At 29.7% G+C, this 17,686-nt stretch overlaps 1 protein-coding gene across 1 annotated transcript in view; it reads left to right on the top strand.

The window, feature by feature from the left end:
* Positions 1-15,208: 15,208 nt before the first annotated feature.
* Positions 15,209-17,686, top strand: part of LOC132748255 (G-protein coupled receptor dmsr-1-like) — a 35,101-nt gene continuing 32,623 nt past the window's right edge. The window contains exon 1 of the mRNA XM_060737838.1: positions 15,209-15,245. The gene's annotated coding sequence lies outside the window, so the exon portion shown is untranslated. The remainder of the gene's footprint in view (positions 15,246-17,686) is intronic.

The raw sequence follows: 17,686 nt of genomic DNA on the forward strand, positions 1-17,686 counted from the left end.
CTCGATTATTGTAAAATAATGAAAGAGTATTTGAGACAACACTCGCTTATTAAAAAAAAGGAGATGACAGTACTCTTCCATAATTATCGCCATTTGTGCTAAAATAGACAACCTAACTGTACAGCTTCATATATCGCTTGTTTTACTTTTTTGTCAAGACATTTGTAATAACTCAATGTCTTGTTGATATAAGAAATTACATTCATGTGTTTGTTCCAAGAGACAAAATACAGAAATAGTTGGCTACAAAATTAAGGGCTAGATGCAGTTAAATTATACAGCTTAACAATTAATTCATTAGGATCAAAGTGAATATATTTTACAACATTTTGATATTCAAATCTCATTATACCAGTATGTTTTAAAAATAAGATTCTTATAAGTTCATTTAGAAATGATTGGGAATGGGTTGCGTTACTAACCCAGTAAAGTTTTTTTTTTGTATTTATTTTAAGTGTCGTTTGCAATGTGTAAATTACAACTTTCTTTGTTCACTTCCTAATGTTTTAATTTTAAATATATTTTAATGAGAATTAGCTTGAATCTTGATGCTTGCTGTTTTAAATACAAATATATTTTTAAAATAAAATAAGTATTTCATTTCTCCAAACAAACAGTCCTGAAGTGCTTAATATAATTTTAACATACCCCATTCAGATTTGTTTATTCACTGTTTTAGATTTTATATTGAACTAACTGTAGGACTATACTTTAACAATATATTTTAATAAAAGGAAATAGTTGATATTTTTATTACAAAACGGTATTACAATAAAGATTTTGTTTTCTTTTTATTCTAAAATGATTTAAATTCTGGAAAAAGGGTGGTCCCTTGGAAGCTTTTATCACAACAAAATAACACGAAAACCGCAGACCCATCCTGACCGAGTCCGTACATAAGGTACAATAGAAAAGTGCAACATCTCTCACGCACCCCCATCACCGGCCTTAATACACCACTGTGATTAATATCAGAAATGTGCAGTCTATATTCAAGGAAAGGGGGTATAGGAGTATACTAGTATGATAAAGTTAAGAGATTTGACAAACCATTGTGATTGAGATTTTAGTACAAAACAGATTTACGGTAAATGTTTATGAAGCCTGTCAGATGATTGAATATCTTTTACTTCAGACAGATTTCAATTTCTATTGACAACTTAGACCAGACGATTGACTGAATCAATTTACTAAGTAGAGTTCAATAGTTTAGAGAACATTTTCAATATATCAAATAGACACTTTTCGAGGAAACAGGATTAGTCTTGGCAGTTTTTAAAATAGTTTTAGTAACTCATTTAAGATTTTAACCATGAAGAATGATATTTTTCAAAATAATGTGTTTTCACGGCACTGCGAGGAAAGTACAATTTTGGAACTGATGATTTACATAATTCAATAATCCTCTGCCGATGATTAAATATTAATGTCATCCTCTTTCAAATTTCCAATAATATACTTGTAATACCAGAGATAATACTCGGTCTTTATGAAGAAATAAAACCAGATATCTTCAAATTCTACTTAACATATACATGTAACCATTGAGTATATTGCATATTAACTTTAATGTATTTCAGATTGTGACACGTCGTTGAGGAATTTAAAGGGACTCCACTGAGGTTTAAAAGCCTAAAAACATAACATTAGAATTTCTTACATAAATGAACTGGGGCGCTTTAAACAGAAATATATGCAAAGATAGTTAAGAAATATACTTTAAAATAAATCGAAAATCGTAGTTTTATGCTTTTCTTAGTCTAATTTGAGTGAAAAGCGTTTAAACGCTTTTCATTTTGGGTCATTTTTTTTACAATTTGAATAATTATTATGGAAAAACGAAGTGTCTTCACCTACATCAAATGGTACATTTATCTGGAAAAAAATATTTTCAGTCCCATCATGTCAAAAAACCTCAGTGGAGTCTCTTTAACAAAAGATATGTTAAAAAATCCTGTAACACATTTTCTTATAGTTTTAAATCATAAATATGATGCTCAAATTAAGATCAATATTGTAGGTTCCAAAAAAACATTCTTTTAAAAGATATTACCGAATTTAACATTTCATGTAAATAAAGGGAGGTAATAAAAAAAATTCTATAAATTTTAATCAACTTGTACAATAAGAAATGAATGCATAATTATATATTTTAATGATAACATATTATATGCACAAATATTTGCAGTATGTATTTTACATATTATTGAATGTTTGAAAATTGTTTTATTTGCAAATAATTATAATTTCACTTAGTGTGGTTAACCAATTTGATCAAAACATACAAGGTCTTTAAATTGAATATCTGCATTTTATTATTTTTTTTTTAAAAAAAGACCATTATAGGATAGGAAAAACTACTTAATATTTGAAAACTTCTATTGTTTCAATATATGTATTCATTGTGACACTTGGATTTCCAGTTTGTTTATGTCAATACGACATGATAATATATGGACTCCTTACTCTCTCTGCCATTTTGCAATTAAAGATAAATGCATCAATGTGTTTCAGGTCTAACAAAGCCTTCCCGGTGACTCGATTTTGTTTAAGAACTATATTAGTTGCAACTTTTATGATAATGTTTTGCATCAATTTATCAAATGTACCTTGGCACAAATTATTATTTTTTGCCACATTCCAAGAGCAATTATTTTAACATCAATCTCTTATAAAAGTAAATCATGTATAATTCCTTCTATTTGAAACGTAATTCATATATATTTTATGTTTGCATAAATGTTTCTATTCAAATGCTAATGGACAATTCAAATATATTATCAACAGCGTTCTGATGAAAACAGCTAATCTAACTAAATGCTTTTATTTTTTACAACCTGGTTATTCCATTCGTTTGTCTAGAAGTTTGTAATAATTCAAATTGTGTTAACGTAAGTAATGAACAACGATGATGTTTCAGCGAAGCAAATTTGTGCAAGTAAAGAAGGTTTTATTGCATTTATTTAATTTGATGTCTGCAAAATAAATAACTAGATACATTGCGCACATTTGTTTCAATATCTTGAAGTCTGTGATATTTTCAAATGTGTTTGCGTAATTTATGGGATATATATCAACCTTTTTGAAATTTTAAAAGAGACTTTGAGAGTAAATTTATCTATGGTTTTAGATTGAATCATTGCCAATGACAAATGATAAATACATTTAATTCAAAAGTTTTGTTTCAGAAAAGATAATTACTCACTTAAAATGAAAATATTACAAAAACTACACACCTGTTTCGTGTGTTTGTATTCTTACCGTTTGATATTTAAATGTTTATCCTTGTTTACATAATCAAGATACAACGAATCAAGCATTTACTCCGAACCTAATATGTTCGAATTCCGGAAAGGACTTTGGACTCTTACGTGTCAGCAAGCTATCCAGCTAGCTTACGGAACTTACGGAATGTCGATGTAATTGATATTACCGATCTATTGAGGTTCATGCCCGTATCTGCAATAATACACTTACTTAGTGGTTATATTTATTTGTGCCAAAAGTAATGCAGACAGGGGTGTCTGAGGTCTAACCCCCCCCCCCCAATAGTTAAGCTGTAAAGCCCCCAAATGACTGTTGCAGTATTGGAGTGTTGTAAAATCTTTAAAACCAAACCAACAAAAAATTGCAATGAAACTATAATAACAAATTGCTCTTGACAATAACAATTTCCTTTGCATTAATGTAAAAGAAAGAATATGTTTTAGGTTACATGTTTTCTGTCTGGAGCTTGAAGTGTTTTTCTTCGTTTATTTTACTACACAGACATATTTCATTTCAATACTTAGATTTGAAAGGAATAACAGAGGTATGGTCTGAATCATTTTCCAAAATAAAGTGCAATACACAAGTCAAAAGTTTCAATAGAATAACAAACAATCATTGTCGGGATTATCAAGAAGAATATTGTCGGTTTGCAAAGAAGACATTTGTTAGTCTGATTGTTTACTGAACAATACAATGCTTTCCTTGTTTATGATATTATACATTTTATATCATATAACACTATGCCATGTTGATTACAATTGGAACATCTAAATTATTAAATGTTTTCCAAACCATTTGCACCTCACCGCTGTAGGTTCGAATCACACCAGGGACTTTGGGTTCTTTCATGTAATGAAGTTATAAAGCTAGCTTACGAAATTTTGGTAGTAATTCTTAGGTGCCCGTTTGTGCCTAAAATAATGCACAGAAGGGTACATGTACCTACCTGAGATCTTCCTACAATAGGAAAACTGGAAAGTCACCATATGACCTATATTATGATGTTGAGACGTGCAACCTAACCCCACCCAAACAAATACCATGTGTATTCCAGAAGAACTATTGATTGAAATATTTAAAAAAAAAACATCCCCAGAACTATATATTAACTTCATGTACCTTGATTATTGAGCAAAATACGCTCTCTTGTCAATTTTTTAGCCCTCAGACTGGTTGAATTATTTCGAATAATGAAGTTATTTAAACTTGTGTAACTTAATTTGCTGTGTAACGTGTTTATTTATCATGTTTATCGTAATATACACTAAAGAAAATCAAAGAACCCGGAAAACCATGTACGATACAGAAGCACCATACTGATTGCATGTTGTTGTTTTTCTTATTATTTCTTCTTTTTTTTATTTCTTTACAATTCCTTGTTTTACAAACCATCACATTTATCTTTTCTTTAAGACACAGATAAACACATAAGAAACATGTGACCATCCATACACTTTGGAAAGTTAAGGTATGTCCATATCAGAAAAGACAGTGTTTAAATGTTAATAAAAGTTTTAAAGTAAAATAGTATTTTTTTATATGTTGGTCATAGAATGTAAAGTAGCTGACATTTTAACATATTACTTATGTATATAATTATATAATAAGTCAATAATAATGAGCTCAAACTATATATTGTATGCAGCGGAGTTGTAATATATATCTTTCTTTGCTCACAATAATAAGAGGATATTTTTTCGTTTGAGTGAAATATGGAATATATTTCCTCGAAACATGATAAAATGCCACATATTTTCTTGAGCCGGGACGGCGTGTTAAAATATGTGGCAGTTTATCATGTTGAGTGAAAATATATACCATATTTCACGAAAAACGAAAAAATAACCTTTTTATTTAATTTCATCATCAAAGAAAATTGGTTACGAACCACCTTGCTTGCTACGCAATTATTAATTGCAATTGTACAGCGCGCAGTAATATAATGAATGTCTTGTTTTGCACGCGTTATTTAGCCCTACATTGTGACGTCACGTAAACAACTGTACAGCGTTAATGACTGAATCAAATATGTTTGTGTTCGGATTTATTTTCTTAATCAGACCATTTTCTATTACTCTAGATAGTTTTCAAAACAAAATTCAACAAAATGTTGTTTTGTATTTATCAGATTTTTCAAACAAAATGGCGAAAGTAGTCCCATAATATAAATATGCGTTTTGACTCCGCCCACTTTCATATTTATATTTCATATTTATTTTTAAAAGATATGAAATATATTTGACTGATATAGCAACATATTTTATGGGTAAAATTAAATAAAAAATCTTTTTTGATAAAAGTATATAAATCAATCAAACAATCCGTGCAATTGAGTATGTCTCACTCATCGCCTAAATATTTATGATCAATTATTGTACAGACACACATTGTCATAACAGAATTATTGCAGGCTATTAAAACCTCCCACACTTTTGTTAAAGGCGTAACGAAATTAGTTATAATATGTTGTAGACATACATCAATCAAAGCTTAATTGTTCTAAGACTGCAATATCAAATAGTTGGAGAACGAAAAAGCGAAACAAGTGTGTACCTTTTTGTCACATTCTTATGTTATCTCGTAGTTTATTTCAAAGACAATAATGTTTACATGAATATTTTAGAGTCGATTCTAGTTGATGTTATTTTATAAGTACATGATGATAAATATATTGATAAATTCAACGATTCTAAAGTTTGTATTCTTATTTTTGTAATTGAAAATAAAATAAAATTATCTAATGGCAATCGTAGTCTGTGTAACAGAAAAAAAAGTTGGTAAAAGATTTCTGGCTAAAATATAGATAGTACATTATTGACCTTTAACTATCTGAATTTCTGTAACATTATTTTCGAATTAAGAATAAGATAAAAAAGATACAATGTACTGAACAACATGTATATATTATAGAAATAATTAAAATATGTAACCACGTTGTAGCCGCCTGTAGCTATACTTTGTTATTCTCATTACACCATGCAAAGTACCTATGATTGTAGACATATAAATTAAAAGGAAATCAATGTAATTTGCTGTAATCGATTCAGTAGTGAAATAAGACTGACCTTGGAACACTGTGAAGTCTGTTATAAAGTATTATATTTGGAACTAAAACATATATTCTTTGTTTGATTTATGCTGACACTGCAAACATTTAGCAATATGGAATTGAATGTAGAATATCATTTTCTTACAAATTCAATCATCATTAGTCTCAAAACAAGACTTGTAAACAGTAGATCCTGAAAGCATTTCTATAGTATACAAATAGACAATATGAGGATATACAAAAACCATGCTTCTATAACACTTGAAGGTTTGGAGAAAGTGTAAAAACACAAATTTAATTTAAGTGAGCATGTGCATCCACTTTTGAGGGAATGTAAGCGTTTCCTTTCATAAATATACAAACAAAATTTGATTGTTTACGATAATATTATTTTATACGAAAACAATAAATTATATATTTACAAAAGAACCCCCTGAAAACCCATTAAATACGGCTTAAAGTTCTACAAATAATTATAAATGTTGCATATTTGATATTTTTTGGTATCTAAGTTGTTGCAAGAAGTTAAACTCTATTGAGCCGTATTGCAAGTAATAATTCACAATAGTACTAATTTATTTTTTTAATATAATTCTGTTCATACTGTTGAAGATCTTCTGTATATGAGGTAAACAATTATATACCTATTTTTTGTAATTAATGTATTCATTTATTTATCATTATTAATATTCTTATAAGTATCCTTATTATTATTATTACTATTATTATTATATATTTTTTATTTATTTATTTATTTTTTTTTTTTTTTTTTTTTTTTTTGGCTTTTGCATTTTTTTTGTCTCACATTCCCGCGTATGACTGAAGCAACAAAGTGCAATTTGATGTTCCATAACTTAAATATAGTTACAACATACTGTGCACGAACTCAAGTCCTGAACAAAGATCTCTGGATCGAGGATTTCAAAAGGAACCCTAATCCAGGTTTATCACGTCTGATAGAATTATTATGATCCACTTTGTAGTGTTTGTTAATACAGTTGATTATAAAAATATTTACGATAAGTGGTTTTATCACCAAAAATGCTTTAAATGTCTACTGAATGTGGATATAGCATATTGAAGACAGACAAAACCCGTAACATGATATACATATATTAATTTGTTAGAGACGCCTAACTTCCCGTAAAATATAAAACGTGAAAGCTCATCAAAGAAGAATTTTTACATCTAAACATGAAATAAAACTATCTACTTGTTATCGCACTTGTCCGTATACATTCCACGAGCGTCGTTAAAGGAATTAGTTAAAAATCTTTTTGATGGAGCAACTGTTGTACTTTTGAAACGCTTTTGGTGTGTTCTTTTTAACAGTTAAATATACGGATAGAAAGAAGGCATGCCTATCCCCTTATTATATTACTTGGCATACACGAACAGAACAGTGATTGCATGGTCAAAGGGTTAAACACCTCTTAGAAAATGTTATTTTCTGATGATGAGTAAAGTAGACTTCCTAATCAATGGTCACGTGGATAATAATGTTTCAGTTATAATAACAATCTATTGATTAAATTCCAGGCATAGCTTGAGACCAACTGAAAAACCTTTCATGTTCACTATCACCAAAGATTCTGTTTTAGGAGAATTGTCTTATTTTGATAGATTATTCAACTTATTCTCAGCGTGATCCGGGCAACCTGCAACTTTTACGACCAAATTAATTATCAAATTAACTATTAAGTATGTAAAAGAAAGCGTCATGCTGAATAAACTTTTATATTTGAAACTGTCGATAGTTACAACTGACTGACTTTCAAATACAACTGGTGTTTAACAACAAATGAAATATTTTGCTTTTTTAATTATTAAAAGTATTCTAATTATTAAAAACTCTCGGGGAACTGTAAACAGCATTCCGTAAATATCCAGTATATGGTATAATAAATAATTTATTGATGTTTCTAGAAAAACTTTTTATATAAAGCAAATATGTATAACTTTCCTTTGATCGGAGCGAAACTTAATAAGTAGTTTTTTTTCGTGTTTTTTTATATAACTTTGCAAAAACGTAAAGATATTTAAGTTTTGCAGTAGCTTTTATAAACCATCCTTATAGTTGAATTGTTTTGTATCTAAAACAAAGTGATGGCTGTGTCAAAATGTATTTACTTCTTCATTCTTTCATATTGATTCATTTAAAAGATGGTATTATTTTGCATGTTACCATAATAACTGTTATGGAATCATACTTGAGATTTATTGTTATGTATATTCTGTGAAAGGAATAAAAAAAAAAACACAACAAAAACAGAAAAAAAGAAATGTTACTCTTACTTGCTCTATATTCGTGGAGTAGGTATAGTATTGAATGAAAGCCGTTTGGACTCTTTAAATTTAGAATATTAATACGCTAATATTTTTTATCATGATCTTAAATTTGTAATATATTTCGGTTTACTATTGCAAATTTTCTCGTCCATATCTCAAGGTTAATTTTTTAAAGAACTTTTAATTTCGACTTACATGTTTAGAATATCAATAAATGAATATATGAATAAACAACTGATTACAGTCTAGTTTCTCTCTTGTCCTTTTCTGGCTGGTAGAAGCTTATTTTCCGAATGAAATATAAAAACTGTAATTAGATATTAAAAAGTCGAATATTGCTGATATAATCATAATAAAACGACAGTATTATTACAAGTGAGCAAGTATTGACTATGAAACAAAGTGCTCGAAAGAAAAGTTGATGTAATGTTATTTATACAAAGACTTTTCACCATCGTGGTTACGTTGTTCTGACTTTTCTCAATCGTAATTTCGTGTTTTCGTTGTTTCGAGTTGCATGTGTTTTTCCTTAAAATAATTATGATCTTTCTCAGGAGGTCACTAAATTTTCCACAAGGCAGATTTGTATCGAAGCAGTTTTCTGTTACTAGTTGTTTCTAGTCTAGTTTGTTTTTGTTGTTTGTTTTTTTTTTTTTTTGTTTTTTTTTGTTATTCAATTTCTATTTTCAAAATAGAATTGTATAAGAATAACAGATTAAACTTCAAGTGTAACTAACAGTTAACCATTTCAGTTTTTCTCTTAATGTTAAAGCCCTTGCATGAGGTTTCCTGAAGTACGCAATAATCATATCTTTAATAATCCATTTATACACTAATTAAATTGTTTTGCTGTACGGGTAAAATACGCCTTGGTGGTAGATCTTTCATGTTTTGCCCTTATCAATACCTCCATGCCATGGCTTGATGCATTAACGACTCTACCTCGTCCATAAACAGAGCATGCGCTCTATTTAACAATGAAGATGTAAATAATTGAATATGTAACTGAAGGCCACATGCTGTGTTATCTTTTTATTACTGATACTTTTATATTTTCAATAGATTTTCTTCAAAGAAGAGAACATTTGCGTGTTTATTGAGTCTGGGTGTTTTTACTCACCCATTTTCATCATTATTATTGTAACTTTTCTTTACCTAATAAAAGTGCAACATTTATTCTTTGAAGGAGAAAATGCTTCAATTATTTTGTAACACTAAAAGGCGTAAACGTTATTTCTGATGTGTTTTCTCAAGAAATTGTGAACAATTCATCTGTGTAACAGTTGGTTAATAAAATTGAACATGAAATTGACATTATTTATTTTTTTGTTATTTTTGATTAGTAATGAATATATTTCATAAGACAAGGTAAAACCAATCATGGAAGCGTTATATGTTAAAACGCAATTAATTCAAGCAAGTCGTCCCGAATAAACCTGCCATGCATTGGAATTCTATAATCTGCGCAATTTATTCTGAACATTGAGGTTTACCTGGTTCCTTTGTTTTGGTTAAAAACTGCCATTTTGGACAATAACAGACAAACACTTTCTCATGATTTACATCTATTAAAATTTGTTTTGTTTATTGTTTGTTAAATTTGGTTTGACATCACACCGACACAGTACAGGTCATTTGGCGACGTACCAGCTTTACTGGTACATGAAGACCTCAGGTGCCTTTCAGTGCATTATTTCAGGCACAAACAGGCACCTGAGTAGAACCACCGACGTTCCGTAAGCTAGCTTGATAGCTTCCTCACATGAAAGTATCCAAAGTTCCTGTCGGGACTCTAACCCACAGCGGTGAGGGCAAGGTGGGTGATTTGAAGATCAATACGACCTTTTAACCCAATAACATACGCAGCCGAGGGATCGGGGCCAATGCTTTAAAATTTTTTGAATTTAAAATAAATCTAAAAAAGCTTAATTGTAATGGTTTTTCGCCGGAAAAACAATAAACAAAAACATTAAACTATTCAACCTGGTGTCTGCTTTCTGCTCGGTACTTGTAAATATGTCATAATATAAATACATATTAACAAGGAATGTCAATGGTTCGCAGTTGTTAAGATAAGTTAAGATAGTTATTAAGTGGACGTGATGTTGTTGTTATTTACAACTGTAAATATTTGTCTCCTTTAAGCTAATACATTTTCTGGATCACTTCCTTAAATATCTGACCAACAGTCATTTTATTTTAATACCCTTTTGAACAATGTCAACAATGACACGTGTTCTAATTGATTCTGAAAATATGACTGTAATGATCAACAAGGGAATGCAGCATTGTCACACTGTATGTTACTTGTGTTTCCAAGAACGAAAAAAATACAAAGCTTTTGCAAATTATAAATATAAGCGTTTCTTGGGTAAAATGGGCTTATAAGAAACAGTTTGTATATTTCAACATATGATTTCCGTTTGTTTGCGACTATTAGAACCGCTGAATGTCACCCTTTAAGGTCCATTGATTTTGTTAAAACTTATAAAAACCACATATGAAGATGGATATTACATTGTTACATTAGCTGTTGTTGTTTATTTATAGTTATTTAATGTATAAGTATTGATTTTCTGTTAATGATAGATTGTCGTCATTAAAATGATAAATAATCTATTTCTGATTTTATACCTTCATAAATAGAAGGAATACTGCTCATTTATTATTTGGATTGGCAAAAATAGATTTTCAGGACCAATATAATAAAGAAGGTTTTTTACGATGTACTATCTGTAGAGAAAAGTTATGAGATCCAACATTCGTGTTGTTATGAATGTTTAGTTATAGGTTTGGAAAAATTGGTACATTAACAAAATTTCACGCCAAATAAAAGAACACGTACTTGAACATAAAAAGGCCTTTCACCAATTTTGCTTTGTTCTTTCATGGAAGCGTAAAAGTTTTTTAATTTCATTTCTTTTTAAATATAAAAAATAGAAATAACGAACTAGCTTTTCAAATAGTTAAGATTTTCAAACATGTCTATTTAAACTAATAATTTCTTTCGAAGAAAACTGACTTTGAATTTCGTTTTGAACGAAAATCATTAAATACTTTAACGGTAACTGACTAGTTCAAATGTCTAAAATTCAGTATTAGGAATGATTTGTTACTTTTAAATGATGGTAAAAACTTTATATTAATTAGAAGTGTATTTGTTTGTGTGAATGTGGAGGAAACATTTAAGACAGCTAGGAAGGGACTGTTCATTATTGAGCACAATGTTTTTTGTTTTTTTTTCATTGTTCATCAATCAACCGAGATTTTCATGCCAAGTTTCGTTAATTGTGCCCAATGGTTTAGGATTATTTTTTCATCTTCAAAGAAAAGCATCTGTAACATTCTGTCAAATATAAACTTCAGATTCTATGCAATTTGTTACATAAAGTGGCATTTGTTTGCGAATGAGTCTTTAGTTGAGACTGCTTGAAAAATAATTCATACCAACTCTTAATTTAATACACTTGTTACTATATATAGTAACAAAATTGCCTATGATTTCAACTGATTATGAGTGTCACGTGACCTATTATGAGTTTGCGGCCCGGGACCGAGAACTAGTTATCAGCCCGCAGAAAATGTGCACGTGCACAAACTGAAACAATGACGTCATATTTTACGTCATCAAACATTTAACTGTAAAAGTGAAAGCAGGTTGTCAGCACGAATTGCTTTATTTTTATTATGAGAGCTTAAGCGTATTTAGTACAAACACATTTGTGTTACTATTGAAATTTGAAGAAATAATATGACAAATTCATTCTGAAAAAAAAATAAATAAAACTTGCTTCTAGATTCTACTGCTTTCAACACACAAACAGTAAACATCTCTGTACAGAACAGTAGAAGAGTACCGTAGACAAGAATTTCAACGAAAGAACTTTGTTGTTGTATTTTTAAAAAAAATGCTACTATTAGATCTACAAAGTGTATTAAAGACATTAATACACGTCAGAGTAGGGCCGGGAGGTGATAATCGGCCCGCAAAATGAATAATGGACCCGAGGGCTTTAGCCCGAGGGCCATTATTCATTCAGGGCCGATTATCACCTTCCGGCCCTCTCCTGCCGTGTATTAACCTCTTAATAATGTACGACAAGATACGTTTTCTGAGTTAGTTTATTGAGAACAAAAATATTTGATTATGTATATATCGACTATTACGTTAATGTATTGAAAAACTAATAAGTAATATTCAAAAGGTATATATGGAAACATCAGGCTATCCGACGCCTATATAAAAATTAAGAGAGTTAAGTTCTATCTCACCGTTTTAGCCTACGATTATTGTAAAATAATGAAAGAGTATTTGAGACAACACTCGCTTAATAAAACATAGGAGATGACTGTACTCTTCCATAATTATCGCCATTTGTGCTAAAATAGACAACATAACTGTACAGCTTCATATATCGCTTGTTTTACTTGTTTTGTCAAGACATTTGTAATAACTCAATGTCTTGTTGATATTAGTAATAACACTCATGCTTTTGTTCCGAGAGACCGGTAATACAGAAATAGTTGACTACACAATCGAGGGCTGGATGCTGTTAAATGAGTTATTGTTTGTGTTACAAATTAGCAATTTTGAAAGATTTTCTGTCTAATTCATAAGGAAAAGAATTGTATATATTTTACAACATTTTTGATATTCAAGTATGTTTTAAAAATAAGATTCTTGTAAGTTCATTTAGAAATGATTTGGAATGGGTTGCGTTACTAACGCAGTAAAGTTTTTTTTAACTTTATTTTAAGTGTCGTTTGAAATGTGTAAATTACAACTTTCTTTGTTCACTTCCCTATGTTTTAATTTTAAATATATTGCTTTGAGAATTAGTTTGAATCTTGAGGTTTGCTGCTTTAATTACAAATATATTTCTATAATAAAGAAGTATTTCATTTCTCCAAACAAACAGTCCTGAAGTGCTTAATATAATTTTAAGATACCCCTTTCAGATTTGTTTATTCTCTATTTTATATTGAACTAACTGTAGGACTATACTTTAACAATATATTTTAAAAAAAAGGAAATAGTTAATATTTATATATATGGTTTACGTCTTAACAGATTTAAGTAAAATAAGGAAAGATTATTTGAGAAAACACTCGCTTATTAAAAAAGGAGAAGGCAATACTCATCCATAATTATCGCCATTTGTCTTGTTGATACTAGAAATAACACTAATGCGTTTGTTCCGAGAGACATACCGGTAATACAGAAAGAGTTGGCTACAAAATTAAGGGCTGGATGCAGTTAAATGAGTTATTGTTTGTGTTACAGATTAGCAATTTTGAAAAAAAACTTCTAATTCATAAGGAAAAAAAGTGAATACGTATATTTTACAACATTTTTGATATTCAAATCTCACTATACCAGTATGTTTTAAAAATAAGATTCTTGTAAGTTCATTTAGAAATGATTGGGGTGGGTTGTGTTACTAACGCAGTAAGGGTTTTTGTATTTATTTTAAGTGTCGTTTGCAATGTAAAGATTACAACTTTCTTTGTTTACTTCCCAACGTTTTAATTTTAAATATATTTTTATGAGAATTAGCTTGAATCTTGAGGCTTGCTGTTTTAAGTACAAATATATTTGTATAATAAAATAAGTAGTTTATTTCTCCAAACAAACAGTCCCTGAAGTGCTTAATATAATTTTAACATTCCCCTTTCAGATTTGGTTATTCACTATTTTATGTTATATATTGTAATAACTGTAGGACTATATTTTTAATAATATGTTTGAATAAAAGAAAATAGTTGATATTTTTTATTACAAAACGGTATAACTTTAACGATTTTGTTTTCTTTATATTCTAAAATTATTAAAATTCTGGAAAAAGGGTGTTTCCCTTAAGAAGCTTTAATCACAACAAAATTACACGAGAACTGCCCACCCAGCCTGACCGAGTCCGAACATAAGGTACAATAGAAAAGTGCAACATCTCTCACGCACACCTTTCACCGGCCTTAACACACAACTGTGATTAATATCAGGATTATGCAGTCTATATTCAAGGAAGGGGTGTGTAATGATAAAGTAAAGCGGTAAAACCATCGTAATTGAGATTTCAGTACAAAACAGATTTACGGTAAATGTAAATGAAACCTATCAGATGATTGAATATCTTTTCCTTCAGACAGATTTCAATTTCTATTGACAACTTAGACCAGACGATTGACTGAATCAATTTACTAAGTAGATTTCAATAGTTTAGAGAACATTTTCAATATATCAAACAGACACTTTTCGAGGAAACAGTGTAGGATATCAGGTTTAGTCTTGGCAGTTTTTTAAATAGTTTTTGTAACTCATTTAAGATTTTGAAGATTTAAAAGAACGATATTTTAAAAATAATGTGTTTTCATGGCACTGCGAGAAAAGTACAATTTTGGAACTGAGAATTACACAATTCAATAATGCTCTGCCGATGATTAAATATTAATTTCATCCTCTTTCAAATTTCAAATTTTATTCTTATAATACCAGAGATGTTACTGCGTCTTTATGAAGAAATAAAAACAGATATCTTCAAATTCTACTTTACATATACATGTAACCATTGAGTATATTGCATATTTACTTTAATGTATTTCAGATTGTGAAACACCGTTGAGGAATTAAACAAAATAAGTAAGTAAAAGTATTTGAATATTTTATTTATCATATCAAATACGATAGACTTGAATCTTGAAAATTTTGTCCTTTGTCCTGTTTGGCGTCCTACTGGGTTCCTTGCCATTGGTCTTGTGTTTAGGGAATTCTTTTATGAATGCCGCTTTTTCTTGTTGATCTTGTTTCTAATATTTTGAACTGTGTTCTGAATAAAAATGCCATAATATTGGACAGAAATTAAGGTTTGGTGAGATAAAGATGCAAAAGACTGTTAACATTTAGCTTGATTTAAATGTCATGAATATTTTAGGGATATTCAACTGATATGCCTGCTTTTAATTACATATTTTGCTTGAAAATTGAAATTTGGTCAATTTCTTTTCTAAGAAGCATTACAGCTTCATCGCGTATTACTTTACTAGTGTATATTTGAATGTTTACTTTTTACAATAGCTTGAAACCTATCTTGCTTAGCTTGTATTTTCTTGAATTGAAATGCAAGATTGCTTCCCAGATCTAGAGTATAGAGTCGGCATTTCTTCAAATTGAAACTTAACATGGTTCATAGCTAGAAGTTTATTTGTTACATTAATACACAAGGTGTGAAAAAAAAATTATCTAAAAAAACAATTTTACATAATGTCACGGATAAGAGATAGTCTTGTGCGTAAATCTACCTATGTATAAAATGTGTGTTTCTCTATCAGAAATAATCATAATGCCGTGCTTTTCTGGTTAAAAAACATATCCACATTTGAAGCGTGTTTGTAAATGTCAAGAACAGGAAGTGCCCTACTTAGCTTAAACGATGTACCTCCTTGCTAACACATACATTCAAGATAATTGATATTTTGAAGATCGCAAAGAATGGTCTTGATTACAGTAAAATAATGTCATTTGTGTTTCCTTTTTATACCCGATAACACGTCAGAAAGATAGCACTTGAAAACCATAAGTGCATTCCTTATCTAAGAAGCATTTCCACTTCACAGAATTACATATTTTTCTAAATAAAATTTTAATGGACTTTCAAGTACAATGACATTTCAAGGAATCGATTCAACATACTTGAATTACCTTTGCTTATCAGCTTTTATAATTCTATTATTTTGTGGAACTGCTTTAAAATTACATTATGAAATGAATTTACTATAATTTGTATTCCAAAAAGCTTAAATTTATCTGAAGCGAACATTGCTCTTTGGCCTAATTATAGTATTATTTGTTATGGAAAAAAATCATTGCGTTTTTCTTCGGGTCAGGAACTGGTAAATAAAATCTCTTGTTTATTTTAAAATACAAAAGGCTTGAAATAAAGAAAGAATAACTACTGCAATTACTAATGTTCTATGTCTCTTCTTATAGAAAATAATGATGCTTTTTTGTTGTATAGTATGTAAAATAAAAGAATTATCTATTTCACAAAAGAAAGATTTTTTATTTAACGTTTGAATTATAAAGTCAGCTGTATTGATATCACTTTTAAAGATCTGTATCGTGGTTGATTTGTGCCATTCGTGTTTTCGCCCCGCGACCCCGCCAAGCGAAAAGTCAAAAATTAACAAGTTAAAATGGCGGGGACGCGGAGAGAAAACACGCTAATAAGCGAGGGCGCCGGCGTAGTTTAAGAAATAAAACTTCGCCACGCGGGGGGCGCAGAGCGAGATTTCTTAAACTTCGCCCGCGCCCTCGCCATTTAAATTTGTTAATTTTTGACTTTTCTCTTGGCGGGGTCGCGGGGCGAAAACACGAATGGCACAAATCAGCCACCATAGATCTGTCATAAATGTCGTCTCTTTTAAAAATCCTCTGCAGCGCATTTAGTACAGAGAACATAGTATGGCACTATGGAAACTGAAGAAAGAATCAGACATTCCTTCAATAGGATCTATTTCTGCTTTAATTTCTTTACGTAATCTGAAATAACAAGTGTTATTGTAATATATAATTATGTTCAGAAACGAAGTTTCCTGCTTTGGTTTGACGCAAGCACATAAGTTTTGTCTCATCTGAAGAATTAAAAGTTAAAATTACATTATACCCTTCCAAGTGTAAATTTATTCTACTTCACAAAAATAATCTATTAACTCTTGGAAAATTTTAAAATGTCCTTCAGCTAATATCTGTAAAGTTCAACTGATAAAAAGAGTGTGGCATTTTGTTTTACTTATAGGCAAGTTTTTTTATTCTATCCTAGCCTTTTTCTATTATCAATTTCTGGTCAAGGACCATTATAATTGTCAACCTTTTGAAATAAATTACAAATTAATCTCTACTTGACAACGAAAAAATGAGCATTATGGAACTTAAAGAATAATTTCTTAACATAGAAAAGTATTTAAAATTATAGTACAAAGAATATGTTTCAATATTAAATATGTGCAAACCATCAAACAATTTATTACCCTTCACACAGTGAATATCATAAGCTGCAAACATTAACATTGTCATGTTTCGAG

Source organism: Ruditapes philippinarum, unplaced genomic scaffold (assembly GCF_026571515.1).
Source record: "Ruditapes philippinarum isolate M1 unplaced genomic scaffold, ASM2657151v2 ctg2636_1_1_1_1, whole genome shotgun sequence".
Lineage (NCBI taxonomy): Eukaryota > Metazoa > Mollusca > Bivalvia > Venerida > Veneridae > Ruditapes > Ruditapes philippinarum.